The 13,976-nt window shown below is 38.6% G+C and overlaps 1 non-coding gene and 1 pseudogene across 1 annotated transcript; one reads left to right on the top strand and one right to left on the bottom strand.

Moving 5' to 3' along the window:
- Window positions 1-795: 795 nt before the first annotated feature.
- On the top strand, window positions 796-12,237 carry LOC122050757 (annotated as a pseudogene).
- Window positions 12,238-12,719: 482 nt separating this feature from the next.
- Window positions 12,720-12,791, bottom strand: TRNAD-GUC. The gene has a single exon. It is a non-coding gene; the product is annotated as a tRNA-Asp (tRNA).
- Window positions 12,792-13,976: the final 1,185 nt, after the last annotated feature.

A 13,976-nucleotide genomic window follows, 5' to 3' on the forward strand; every position in this document is an offset into this window, starting at 1 on the left:
ATGTCTCGAGAAGGATATCGCCAGCTGCCCATTTTGTCCTCTTCTGTCTCTTGTCCGTTACTAGGCCGAGCGGGAGAGCCGCTCGGTCGCGTACTCGGACGGGCATGCAACCTTAGTTGTTCGGTAGCTCGGTCGAGCGGACATGTCGCTCGACGCATCGACTCTTTTATACGAGGACCCCTGAGCATTGAAAACTCGACCTGCGATTGAGCTGTCTTCATGCCGTCCTGAGCGCTATCACAGGCGATCGGTGAGGTGACCTCCCCGCTCGGCCAGAACATTGGTCTGCCCATCTTGACTTTGACTTTTACGTGTCGTTGACCACTGTACGGTAGAACCCCTCCTTTACCACTGGATCAGATATTATAAGGGCAATTGTTCACAAAGAAGCCTGTAAATAAAATAAATATTTGTCAGTAAATTTATAATAAAAACATTACTAAGTGAATTAATAAAATGATAATAAAAATTTATAAAATAAGGATATTTCTTTATAATATCAATATTTTCTAAGTAATATTTCTATATTAATGTATTACTTATCTTATAAATTGAATTATATTTTAAAGATAATTTTACAAGGTTACTAAATTAAATTATTTGAAAGTATATATATTTTTTACCATTTTAATTTTTTTTCGTTGTTGATGTTCAGGTATGGTCGGTTTTTATTTACTTATTGATGTTCCTTTTTTACTCTGAGGGTGCTTTAGAAACGCAGGTATATTGGAGGGTTAAAATGTAATTTCGCATAAACTATATACTTGAAACATCACCATGGCTCGATGTGAAGCAAGATATTGCGCTCCGGTCCCCCGCCACCTTCGTCGCCTGCGACTGCGATGGCCGTTCGATTGCAAGGAGGCGGCGGTGGAAATGAGAGAAGGTGGAATCGTGGCAAGATGTGGTCAAAACTGGTTCTTCTAATTATCCATTCGCAGCGAGGAGGACGAACGTTTGCCGGAATGGAGGTTACAACAAATGCCGTGAGGGATTTAAGCTCTTCGGTTACTTCTATATTTTTTTTTACTCTTTAGGCACATCTCTGTTCCACGAGTTCTATTGCTTTCTATGGGTTTGCTCCTTTTTTAGGTTTCCTGGGACGAGAGATCAGAAATCATTATTTTTGGATCTGTGTAATAATTAACTTTCTTGTTTTGAGGTTGCCGTTCTTCGATACTTTTGATTTTATCTTGGTTGATAAAAGCAAGTATCTCTTCATTTTGATAAGAATTCTAGTGTACGAGTTGCAGGGCTTGCATTAGGAATTTAGGATATGTTGCTTAGAATAACTCTTTTGGTCCTTCTTCTTCATGAGGCTGCAGCTGCAAATCTTCCTGCAAAATGGCAGACCTTGAATGGTATGATTCTGGTTTTGTTATATCTCTGCTATGCTCTCAATAAAGGGATTGATTTTTGTTGATTGTACATGCTCAAAAGAAAAACAACCCTTTTTGACGGCGACCTTATGTTTTTTATATACCAGGTATTTTCGCAATTTGTTGTATCAAGAATTGATTAATTTTTCCTACTACACTATATTATGCTAGCCCAAAATCATAGATAATAAAGCAATAGTCAATAATGTCGATTGTAGGGCATGCGCATCTCTAGATAGGAGAGAGTTAATGTAATTTGAGGGGTTACAAAGGCATATTGGTAAATATTGACCGCAAGGGATTTTTTTCTTCTTACCTATAAATTTTTGGTGTAGAATTATGGGTATAGATCCTTTATTCATTCATAGCACCCCCTCAATCCATCATGATTCAGAGTTAGAGGTACATTTCTTTTATTTTGAGACAGGTTGGATTTCAACAGTACTAATTGATAATAATACAACTTGTCTCTGGTGTTGTGCTTGATGCTGCAGTTTACCAGTAGAACCTTGTGTTATTTCAGATATTTGTCTATAAGGTTATTGGAAAACAGTTGTGTATGTTAAACCTATGATCCAACTAATGCAGCAAGAAGTTGCTAATTCTATATGCAAGTTGATGTTATATCAATCACTGTAGCAATTGGCCTTCATATCCTTTTGCAGGTGCTGCTCCTTTGGTTATAGCGCGTGGTGGCTTCTCTGGAGTTTTCCCAGATTCCAGCCAATATGCTTACCAGTTTGCACAGGCAAATAGTCTGAAAAATGTTGTTTTATATTGTAATCTTCAATTAACAAAAGATGGAGCTGGAATCTGTCATACAGATTATAGGCTTGATAATTCCACAACTATTTCATCTGCCTTCCCAAAAGACCAGAAAACTTATACTATCAATGGACAACAAGTTCAAGGATGGTTTGCAGTTGATTTCACTTCAGAACAATTATATAACAATGTCTCATGTGAGTATATCAATGCTTATACCTGTTGTGAAGAACTTTTATGTTATCTTTAAGTGGCAATGGGAACCTAGACTAAGTGACTTTTAGTTCTGGAAATATTTTCACTGAGAAATTTCCACATGCAATTTAATTTTTAAGGAAGTGATAGTTAAATATGTTTCTTAAACTAAAGTGAAATAAGTGCTTGTTATATTAAATATTAGTGGTAGAAATGTCCCTTAGTAGCCTGCTTGTGTGCCATGATCTTATAGTGGACATGTAGAGATTTCTCAATGGGCATATGCTAAAAGTAGAATAAGTGTTTGTTATATTAAATATTAGTTGGTGAAGGGGAGCTTTGACATAATGATAAAGTTGCCACCAGGTCACAAGTTCGAATTGCAAAAATAGCCTCTTGCAATACAAGATGAAGTTGCGTACAATAGACCCTTCACTGAGACCCATATTGGTAGAGCTTCATGCACTAGGTTGTCCTTTTATATTAAATATTAGTTGGTAGAAATGTCCCTTAGTAAACTGCATGTTGTGTGTCATAATCTTATAGTGAATTTAATTTTACTCTTCAAAAGTATCATACATTATTTCTTTTTTTTCCTTGAATGAGTGTCCTTATCTTGTGAGGATTACTTTTTTCGAGGCATAAGTGACATGGTTCATGAATATGGTCAAAACAACAAGATTTCATAGTTTACCATCATGTCAATGTCTGTTGTCCTTTTATATTAAATATTAGTTGGTAGAAATGTCCCTTAGTAGACTGCATGTTGTGTGCCATAATCTTATAGTGAATTTAATTTTACTCTTCAAAAGTATCATACCTTATTTCTTTTTTTTCCTTGAATGTGTGTCCTTATCTTGTGAGGATTCCTTTTTTGGAGGCATAAGTGACATGGTTCATGAATATGGTCAAAACAACAAGTTTTCATAGTTTACCGTCATGTCAATGTCTATTGTCCTTCACTATTAAGTACAAACCTGTGGTCTTATTAGGAATGCATCGACGATATAGTAGGATGGTAGACCCGAAACCTCTAGGACACATGAAATAGGAGCAATCCTGATGATCATAGTGGGATAAGTTTAATTTTATGAGGACATTGACCATATGTGTGTGTGTGACGAGAAAGGCCAAGGCTTGACATACTTTGTTTACATAATAACACACTGATTTTGTTAGCACTACTATTCTTAAATGCTTTCTCAGATATGGAAGGAAAGATTTTACTCCTATTCTTGTTGATAAAGGAGATACTATATAAATCTAATAAATAGGATGAATATATAACAGTATTGATTTTGTTTTTAATATATGCAGTATTCTAAATAGTTCACATAATGACTAATTGTTCTTATCTTCTTAAGATAATAAATCATCTAAATTTTCTCTTTTTCATTTTTTTTCCCTGGGAAGTGATTCAAAATATATTTTCTCGACCAAGCATATTTGATGCTAGTTTGCCGATATCCATGGTGGAAGATGTTACAGGACTCCACCCTTCTCAATTTTGGATAAATCTTCATGTAAGAGCATCAAAATTCTCATTGTATCATCTTTATAAAGTTTTTAGGAGAATTTTAGCTTTATATAATGTATTAACATATATTCAAATTGATACATATATTAATAAATAGCCTTCCTAGTTGTTCATTTATCTTTTCTTGTGAAATATTTGAACTCCAAAGGATAGTCGAGGAAGTTTTATAAATTAATTTGCATACTACAGAACTGTCACTAAAATGCCATTTATTTCCATGAAATGGATAAATGCCATGGCTATCTAAGATTTATACTCGTTGACTCTATGATGTCTTTCAACTTGCTGTAGTGCAACTACTTTTTCAAGGCTCACAATCTGGATGCTGTGGACTACATTACATCAGTTTCAGGACAAGTAGTTATAGATTTTATCTCTTCTCCAGAAATAGATTTCTTAAGAAGTCTGAAAGGAAAACTTGGAAGGGCCAAGACAAAGGTCATTTTTAAGTTCTTGGAAGTGGATGATGTGGAGCCTTCCTCAAACAAAACATATAAGGCCCTTCTAACTGATCTTGCTACCATCAAGTCATTTGCTTCTGGAATTCTTGTTCCAAAAAGCTACATATGGCCAGTCAATGAAGATCAATATCTAGAGACCCACACCTCTTTGGTGACTGATGCTCATGCCCTAGGCCTTGAAGTTTATGCATTCAACTTTGCAAATGATATGCCTGCAAGTTACAACTATAGTTTTGATCCAACAACGGAGTATCTACAATTCATTGATAACTCCAACTTCTCAGTAGATGGTGTGATTACAGATTTCCCTTCGACAGCATCAGAAGCCATAGGTAAGAATACTTTACTAACCACCATATGGAGTTTCTTCTTAACATGTTAGCATGTGAAATGACCTCCATTCTCTACCATATTTCTAGTTTGTATGTTTTAAGATCGAAAAACCATTTACGTTAATTTTTTTCTTCAAAAAGGTAAAAAGATTACCATTTCATTAAAGCAAGTAGTAACTTACTTTCCTCTAACATATTTTATGTAAATATTTGATTATATGTTAAAATAAACAAATTTACTAGTTGGATAACAGAAAACACTAAAACTTGTTTTATGGGTGTACATAACGTCATGTTTTTTCTCTTTTTGTTTGATGCAGCTTGCCTGGCACACAGCAGAAAGAATGTTGTTCTTAATAAAGGTAAATAATTATTGTGTCAGTGGACTCTTTTTAGCTTTTTATAGTCTTTTTGGTTAATGCTTATAATTATTTTTCTTCACCATGATGTTGATGCAGGGAGACCATTGATTATAACACACAATGGTGCAAGCGGAGTCTTTGCTGGATCAACTGATCTTGCATATCAACAAGCAGTAGCAGATGGAGCTGATATAATTGACTGTTCAGTTCAGATGTCAAAAGATGGAGTAGCCTTTTGTTTGGAATCTCCAGATCTTATGGGACACACAACAGCAGTACAGACATTTATGTTGCAAGCAACAACAGTTCCTGAGATACAAAGCAATAATGGAATCTTCTCATTTGATCTATCATGGAGTGATATCCAAAGCTTGAAGCGTAAGCAACTTACTTTATTCTCTTTATTTTCTGATGAGATTCAATGTTCCGTACAAGGGGCAAAATGGCTAGGGAAAGAAATGAGATAGTTTCTCAAGGAAAGGATAGGTCTATGTTTGGGTTTTCTATGAATTTTACTGGCTGATTTAGGTAGAAGCCGAATTTGAAGAAGCTGGGGAAGGATTTCCCTAGCTTCTTCCTTCCTGTCTTTGTTTTCTTTGGGTAGAAATGGAGGGAAGATGGCCAAGGAGAATCTTTCCCCAAACATGTTTCCTTTCTCCTGTGTTTTTGCTCAAGGAAACATATTTTGGCACGAGTAGTGTTAAGTACATGAAGATGATAAGGCCGCTGCTGTGTTATTACTTGCACCTATCTTACAAGTAGCAATTGTGTACCAAAGATGAGAAGTGACTAATCGTTTGTGTTGGACCCCGTGATTGTTTTGATGTGATCAACCAAGTTTAGGTTAGGTCCTGTATGTCTGATCCTTGTGTCTAAGTGTGCAGGAGCTTAGGAGTGCAGGAAGTCGAGCGAAAGACGTAGCTAGCGAGAAGGACGGCACGGGAAGAGAGCCGACGGGCTCGGTGCGTTCGAAGGACGAGAGAGCTACGGAAGAGTACACCGGTGGGCGAGAAGGACGTGCGCGGCGTTCGAGGGACGTAAAGCCGGGACGGAAGACTGCTCGAGGAGAAGGCCGAGAACTGGGTTCGGGTGGGCCCTATTCCGGATGGCCGAAATCACCCAAGTGAGCAGAACCAGAGCAAGTCAACCGGGAGTCGGGACGTTGACTTGACAAGTGTTCGGTCGACCGAACGCCCTTATCGGTCGACCGAACCCCTATCATCAGAAAGTCAGCTGTTGATGACACGTCAGAAGCCACGACAAGCAGCCAGCCGTTGGTGAAGTGATCGGTTGACCGAACCTTCTGATCGGTCAACCGAACCGAAGATAATCAGAGACTTGGTCGAGCGATTTGATCGAGTCAGATCGAGTAGAGACCGTTGGCTGATCGATCGACCGAACACAAAGATCGGTCGACCGAACCTAAGCTCGATCCACAGAGCCTGCATCCAGACAGAAAACTGGGAAAGTTCATCTGGTTCAGTCGACCGAATCTGGGGATCGGTCGACCGATCCCTCTTGAGTCAAAGCCTGATCTCGAAGATCAGGTGATCTGGATGAGTGTTGGAACCCCTATATAAAGGGGTCTCGAACAGCTAAACGAAACAACTCTGTACTTTCACTCTTAGCAACTTTTGTGCTCTCAAAGTGTAAAAGGCTTCTCCGCCTTCAGAGAAGGAGATGTTTGTAGTGTGCTTTCCAACCGCCTTGGATTAACAACCGTCTCGGTTGTAACCAAGTCAAATAGCTGAGTCGTCTCTCTTTGTTTCTGTTATTTAATTTAATTACTCTTGTTGCTTTTATTTTTGAGTTGAAGTTCTTTGAGGAGGGTATACTCTTTAATTGCAGGCAATTCACCCCCCTCTTGCCGGCCCCGCTGCATCAACAAGTGATATCAGAGCCCAACAGCCTCAGAAGGACTAACCGCCGTCTGAAGCACAAAGATTAGGACAATGGCTGGCGCGAACATTCATCCCCCAAAGTTCGATGGAGATTTTGCTACATGGAAGCGAAAATGGAGGTATTTTTTAAAACTAAATTCGATATACTTTTAATAATGAAGTATGGATATGCAGCGCCAAAAGATAAAGAAGAGTGCAACTAGATGAAGAAGGAGCAGGCTGATTGCGTGGCCAATGGAAAGACCGAATTTCACCTGCTCAGTGTTCTGCCGCCCCAGTAAGTCGGATCGGAAGCTACGACTCCACCAAAGACCTCTAGGATAAATTCCTGGAGCTCCACGAGGGCACCTCAGAAGCGAAGCTAGCAAGGCGCGACGTCCTCCGGACACAACTAACAAATCTTCGGATGAACAACGGCGAGAAGGTTGCGCAACTCCAAGCGAAGATCAAGGAGCTGATAACGTAACTAACAAATCTCGACGAAACGGTAGCAAACCTAGATTCCATCCGGTATGCACTCAACGCCTTCCCAAGAACTCCAGAGTGGGTGTCCTTAGTAGATGCTTACTACATCTCTAAGGACTTTGAGGTAAGTAGTTTAGAAAGTCTATTTTCTACCTTCGAACTTCACGAGTCTCAACTTGCAGAGCCTAAACAAGTAGAAAAGTCGAACCTCAACATTGCCCTACAAACTGAAAAGGACGATCTCGACTCCGAAGCATCGATCGACGAAACCGAAGCGGCCCTACTAGTAAGACGTTTTAATAAATTTCTTAAATCTAATAAATTTAAATCACAGTCGAGGAAGCATTAACGTAACAAAAGGACGATCCGATGCTACAACTGCAATGAGGAAGGGCACATCAAGGATGGCTGCCCCAAACTGAAGAAAAAGAACAAGGAGAAGCCTCAAAAACCGACGTCCTCTACACGCAAGAACCTGAAGGCTACATGGGATGATTCTTCATCCTCCGAGTCAGAAGCCAAAGCTTTCTCGGGACTAGCACTGGTGGCCAACCATCTCTTTGAAGATGACTCGAACTCAGAGATGAGCATTGATCAAGGGGGAGAATCAGAAGAAGAAAGCTACGATGAAGGGGGAGCATCACCAAGTGAGGTAAGTAAGGTACGTGATCTCACTCCTTCTCAGTCTTTTAAATTTATCAAAGTATTTACTAAAGACTTAGTCAAATAAAAAAAAAAGAAATTGTCAATTTAAAAACAATGTTAGAAAATTTGAATTTAGAAAATGAGAAATTAAATTTGGAAATTGAAAAATTGAAAACTGAAAATGCATGTTTAAAAACTAATGCTTTTCGAAAAACAAAAATTAATGTTTATAGAAAATTAAACTGGTATATAAGAAAACATCAGGGTCAACTTAGAAGAATACCTAAAGGATATGTACCTCCTAAGTTTTTGACCAACCCTGTAGGAAGGAACCTTTACTGGGTTCCAAAATCTTTGCTAGTTAAAATTTTTCTTTTAAAAGCTTACAGTGAGAAAATTAAACAATGAATTTCTTTATGGAAGCTTTGTCTAAGGAAGTGGTTGTTGCTCCAATAACCAAGAAGGCCTAGTGCCTCGCCACTACCTGGAAGCCGAAGTATCGAAATAAAATGTTTAATTAACTTTCTGATAAAAAACATTAAAATCAGAATAACATAATGCTTTAAAAAGTTACTTAAATATTTTAAAAATCATTTTTGAAAATGCTGCACTTGGATTGTGAAAAATATTTCTTTGTACTTAGAAAATTTTCTTTCAAATTTTTTTGTTTTTCCTAAGTTAAAATCTCTTCTTAACTTAAAAAATTTTAGATTTTACTTAGAAAATTTCTCTCAACAACACTTAGAAAATATTTTTTAAATGTTTTTGTACCCCGTTTTTGCTGTGATCAAAGGGGGAGAGATAACACATGTCATGTTAAGGGGGAGTTAGGGATATTTTTTAAATTATGTTTGAATTTTTTTTAAACAATTGGCAATAAAATTTACTGTTGCGATTTATACTAATTGCAAATTTATGCTTATAACGTTAATCTAGTAATTTTCTTTAAATTACTATTTGTTTGTTTTACCCTAACTTAAACTTGGGTTGATGCACATCAAAAAGGGGGAGATTGTTGGACCCCGTGGTTGTTTTGATGTGATCAACCAAGTTTAGGTTAGGTCCTGTATGTCTAATCCCTGTGTCTAAGTGTGCAAGAGCTTAGGAGCGCAGGAAGTTGAGCGGAAGACGCAGCTAGCGAGAAGGATGGCACGGGAAGGGAGTCGACGGGCTCGGTGCGTCCGAAGGATGAGAGAGCTGCGAAAGAGTACACCGGTGGGCGAGAAGAACGTGCGTGGCGTTTGAGGGACGTAAAGCCAGGACGGAAGACTACTCGAGGAGAAGGTCGGGAACTGGATTCAGGTGAGCCTTATTCCGGATGGCCGAAATCACCCAAGTGAGCAGAACCAGAGCAAGTCACCGGGGCGTTGACTTGACAAGTGTTCGGTCGATCGAACGCCCTTATCAGTCGACCGAACCCCTATCATCAGAAAGCCAGCTGTTGGTGACATGTCAGAAGCCACGACAAGCAGCCAGCCGTTGGTGAAGTGATCGGTCGACCGAACCTTCTGATCGGTCGACCGAACCGAAGATAATCAGAGACTTGGTCGAGTGATTTGATCGGGTCAGATCGAGTAGAGATCGTTGGCTGATCGGTCGACCGAATATAAGGATCGGTCGACCGAACCTAAGCTCGATCCACAGAGCCTGCATCCAGACAGAAAACTGGGAAAGTTCATTAGGTTCGGTCGACCGAACCTGGAGATCGGTCGACCGATCCCTCTCGAGTCAAAGCCTGATCTCGAAGATCAGGTGATCTGGATGAGTGTTGGAACCCCTATATAAAAGGGTCTCGAACAGCTAAACGAAATAACTATGTACTTTCACTCTTAGCAACTTCTGTGCTCTCAAAGTGTAAAAGGCTTCTCCGCCTTCAGAGAAGGAGACGTTTGTAATGCGCTTTCCAACCACCTTGAATTAACAACCGTCTCGGTTGTAACCAAGTCAAATAGTTGAGTCGTCTCTCTTTGTTTCTGTTATTTAATTTAATTACTCTTGTTGCTTTTATTTTTGAGTTGAAGTTCTTTGAGGAGGGTATACTCTTTGATTGTAGGCAATTCACCCCCCTCTTGCCCGCCCCGCTGCATGAACAGTTTGTTCCTCAATTAAAAGATGCCCTAAATATTCTTAATTTGAGCATTTTTAGCTACTGCTGTTACTGGTGCTTTTTTCGGTTGATGCTCTAATCAAAGAAGGATACTTTTTTCTCCTTTTTTTCAGCTTAATTTCAGTTCTTTCAAAATGATATTTGCAGTTTAGATTAGTTACTTGTGAAATTTCAAACAAATATTAACAGTGTTTCTTATATTGGAAGTTCCTTATCAATTCGTGCATAATTTTGTATATCTCGGAGGCATTCCAGAGTCTTATAGATATTGCTATTTTTTACGGAAACAACAAAATCAATTTCTATTGGCGACAACTCTTTTTGGGGATATGTAACAATATTTCCCATTTGGGGCTGAGCAACAAAGTTAAACTCCTCTTGATCGTGTGGGATTTTTATCCCACCAAAAGCTCTTAGGATCTTATTATATTGCTCTCGTGTTACTTTTCCATTTAGTATCTTCCAGTATTTAAATCATACACATGTATCTCAAGAACACAGAATAATCTAAGGATAATTTGTGGAAATATTAGAAATTATGACAATATTAAAGCATTCCTGATCTCTCTTTTTTAACTATTATTTTCCTTCAGCTGAATTGACAAGCCCCATATCTCAATCTGGCATGGCAAGGAATCCTGCAGCAAAAAATGCTGGCAAATTTATGATACTGGAGGACTTCCTTAATTTTGCAAAAAACAGCACTGTTCCAGGAATTTTGATCAACATAGAGGTACAAGTGGAACTTCTAATTTTGTTAGTGTATGTTTGTTTTACAGAAAATAAAGTGAGAGTGAAAACTATTTTCGAGGAAAACTTTATAAGGAACATTGATTATGTTCTTTGTTTGACAAACTATTGTTCCATCCTTCTATTCCTTCCATGAATCTGAGATTGATGTTCCCTCCTTGTTTGTTTGTTTACATTGTCGGCTGCTTGCTAAGAGGGCTGATGTCAAGGCATCTAGTGAAAATGAGAGACTGGCACTGGGGCTGTCCGCGAACAAAGGGCTGGTGATTTAGTATCTCCAAGGAGGCCCAAGTCGGGCAACTCGTGGATGAGGGCCGATGTTAGGGTTGCCTATGGTCAAACGACCTTGCCAATGAGGGGTCATTGATATCTATATTTCGAGTCCTACCTTCAACTAACCAATCAAATGTTCTCATGCAGAATGCTGCTTATCTTGCTTCAAAGAGAGGCCTTGGAATAGTAGATGCAATCTCCACCGCTCTCTCAAATGCTAGTTATGACCAACAACCAAGTAAGCAAATCTTCATCCAGTCTGAGGACATTCAAGTCCTCTCTGTATTCAAGAAAAATCCTAGCTACGTTCGAGTCTTACTATCAAGGAGACCATAAGTGACGCCCCGAAGCCAACCATCCATGAGATCAAACAATCTGCAGATGTGGTTGACCTTCCCAGATCATCCATTGTCACTGTCTCAGGTTCCTTTATTAATGGCTTCACTGACATCGTCAAGCAGATGCACACCGCAAACATGTCTGTTCATGTCTCTGTTCTCAGGAATGAGTTCATGGCAATAGCGTTCGACTACTTCTCGGACCCCATGGTTGAGCTCGCTACGTTTGTTGCCAGTGTTGAAGTTGATGGTATGGTCACTGAGTTTCCAGCAACTGCAGCAGCATATTTCAGTAAGTACTTGTTCAGTGCACGTCATCTATTTGCATCTCCTAAATCAACTTATTATTGCGCCAAGGGAATATTCACTTTCAATTTAGTTCAACATCTTCAAATCTTTTGCAGGAAGTCCATGCTCAGACCCGAATGCCAAGCTGGACTACTCAATCTTGCCGATAGAGCCTGGCTCTCTCCTGGACTTGGCTCCTCCAGAGGCACTGCCCCCGGCCGAAGCCCCCGCCCCTCCTCTCCAAGTTGCTGACATTCAAGATCCACCACTACCACCGGTGACCAATCTCTCCCAGGTATCATCAGTTGCTCCTCCGACAACTTCACCGAGCGGTCAATCGGCAAATGTTCCGAGCATCACTCTTGGTCTCTTGTTGTTGGTGCTGAGTTCCATATATGATGTATCAGTAAAGAGCTTTGTTTATGGTGCATTGAGCTAATTCTTGTGTATAATTTCTTTCTTTCTCAATTTAAAAAAGTTGCTCATCGATTTAACAAAGTTAGCATCAAATTGTAGTGTATAACCCAAAGCAACCCACAGGCATGACATACTTCTCCAGAAGCAGAACCCTAGCTCCTCCCTGAGCCACCAGCTGCATAGATGCCACATGACCACCGATAACTCGTCCCCAGCCGCAGGCTTTTTTCGCTCGCACCTCTCCGGGTTGCCGTCTCTGGGCTCAGGACGGAGATGGGAAACATCCGGGAGGGCCCGTATGATGATCCTGAGTCCTGGCGTGAGTTCCGCCAGGATGCCAAAGAGGGGAAACCTAGAATCCGCCTCTGGAGGGAGAATCCATGAGCATCGAGCGCTAGGCAGGAGGGGGATGTGGCAAACAGTTGCGGCCCAAACGCAGCATGCTGGAGACAAGGCGAAGTGGGCTATTTCCAAAAACAAACGAAAAATAAAACTTTATTTGAACGCCGTTGCCGGGGATCGAACCCGGGTCACCCGCGTGACAGGTGGGAATACTCACCACTATACTACAACGACTTTGTTGTCGAAGATTTTAAAATATTCATTTAATGCTTTTAAATAAATATAATATCGGAAATCATAATTTAAACATTATTCTTTTTTCTTGTTTTAAAATTTAAAATTAACCAGAGATATTATTTTATTATTTCAAATAATGTAGAATAGGTCAAAGTTTGTTTTATACTGTATAATTTCTTTTAAATAGTGTAGAAATAGGTCACAGTTAGTTTTTTAACTAAACTAATAAAGAGACATGAATAGGCTATGTTTTACACAATGAACATAGATAATCCCTTATTTAATACTAAACTTGATGGCAAATAAATTACATATTAAAATAAGTTAGAATGATCTATATAAATTTCTAAATGCTAAAACAGTTGTAATATATTCTAGATTACCCTCTAAATGCTTCGACCAACATGCGATCTTCCAAATCTAATTACATGACAATTTAATTTTAAACAATAATTATTTATCAACTAATATTGATGCAGGTATAATCCATATTGGAGTCCTATATGAGCATTTAAATTTCAAACGGGCTATCTCCGTCAAATTTTCAACTATTTTTGTATTTTTTATTTTTTTTTATTTAAGATAATTTTTATATTTCTAGTATTTTTTTTAGAGAAGATTTGTCTTGATTAAGATCGTTAAGTTAATTATTTTTATTTTCAGATAAAAATCTATTTTCTTTCTTTAAAGATTACAATTAAGATCTTTTAATTGTAACATTATTTGAATTTAGGTTGTGATCTATAGAATATATAAGAGTATACGATATTGAGATTAATCCTCGAATTTTAATAAAAGTTTATTCTCATCAATCTTTTCTTTTTTCATTAATAAGACAATAGTTATAATGTTCAGCGTTAAATATTAATTATAATTTATATGGTCAATATATATAAATAACATATATAATTAAATGAATCACTTAATTAGTAAATCCTTTCAACGCACATGTTTATTATATATCTCATGAAAAAAAACAACTTTCAAAAAGAGGTAGAAATCTAACTTATACAGAGATCTACACTCAAAAACAAGATAATTGCAATATCAAAAGATCACCATCCTTCGTGCAGATTAAACGAGCATCGTCGCTACGCCAATGAGTAAAAGGGAAACGCCGGCCATCAAGTTGTCCCGCGCCATTCTCGGCGAAGCCAAGCCGTGATCGCGCCCAGTGTAAAT

This window comes from Zingiber officinale, chromosome 3A (genome assembly GCF_018446385.1).
Source record: "Zingiber officinale cultivar Zhangliang chromosome 3A, Zo_v1.1, whole genome shotgun sequence".
NCBI lineage: Eukaryota > Viridiplantae > Streptophyta > Magnoliopsida > Zingiberales > Zingiberaceae > Zingiber > Zingiber officinale.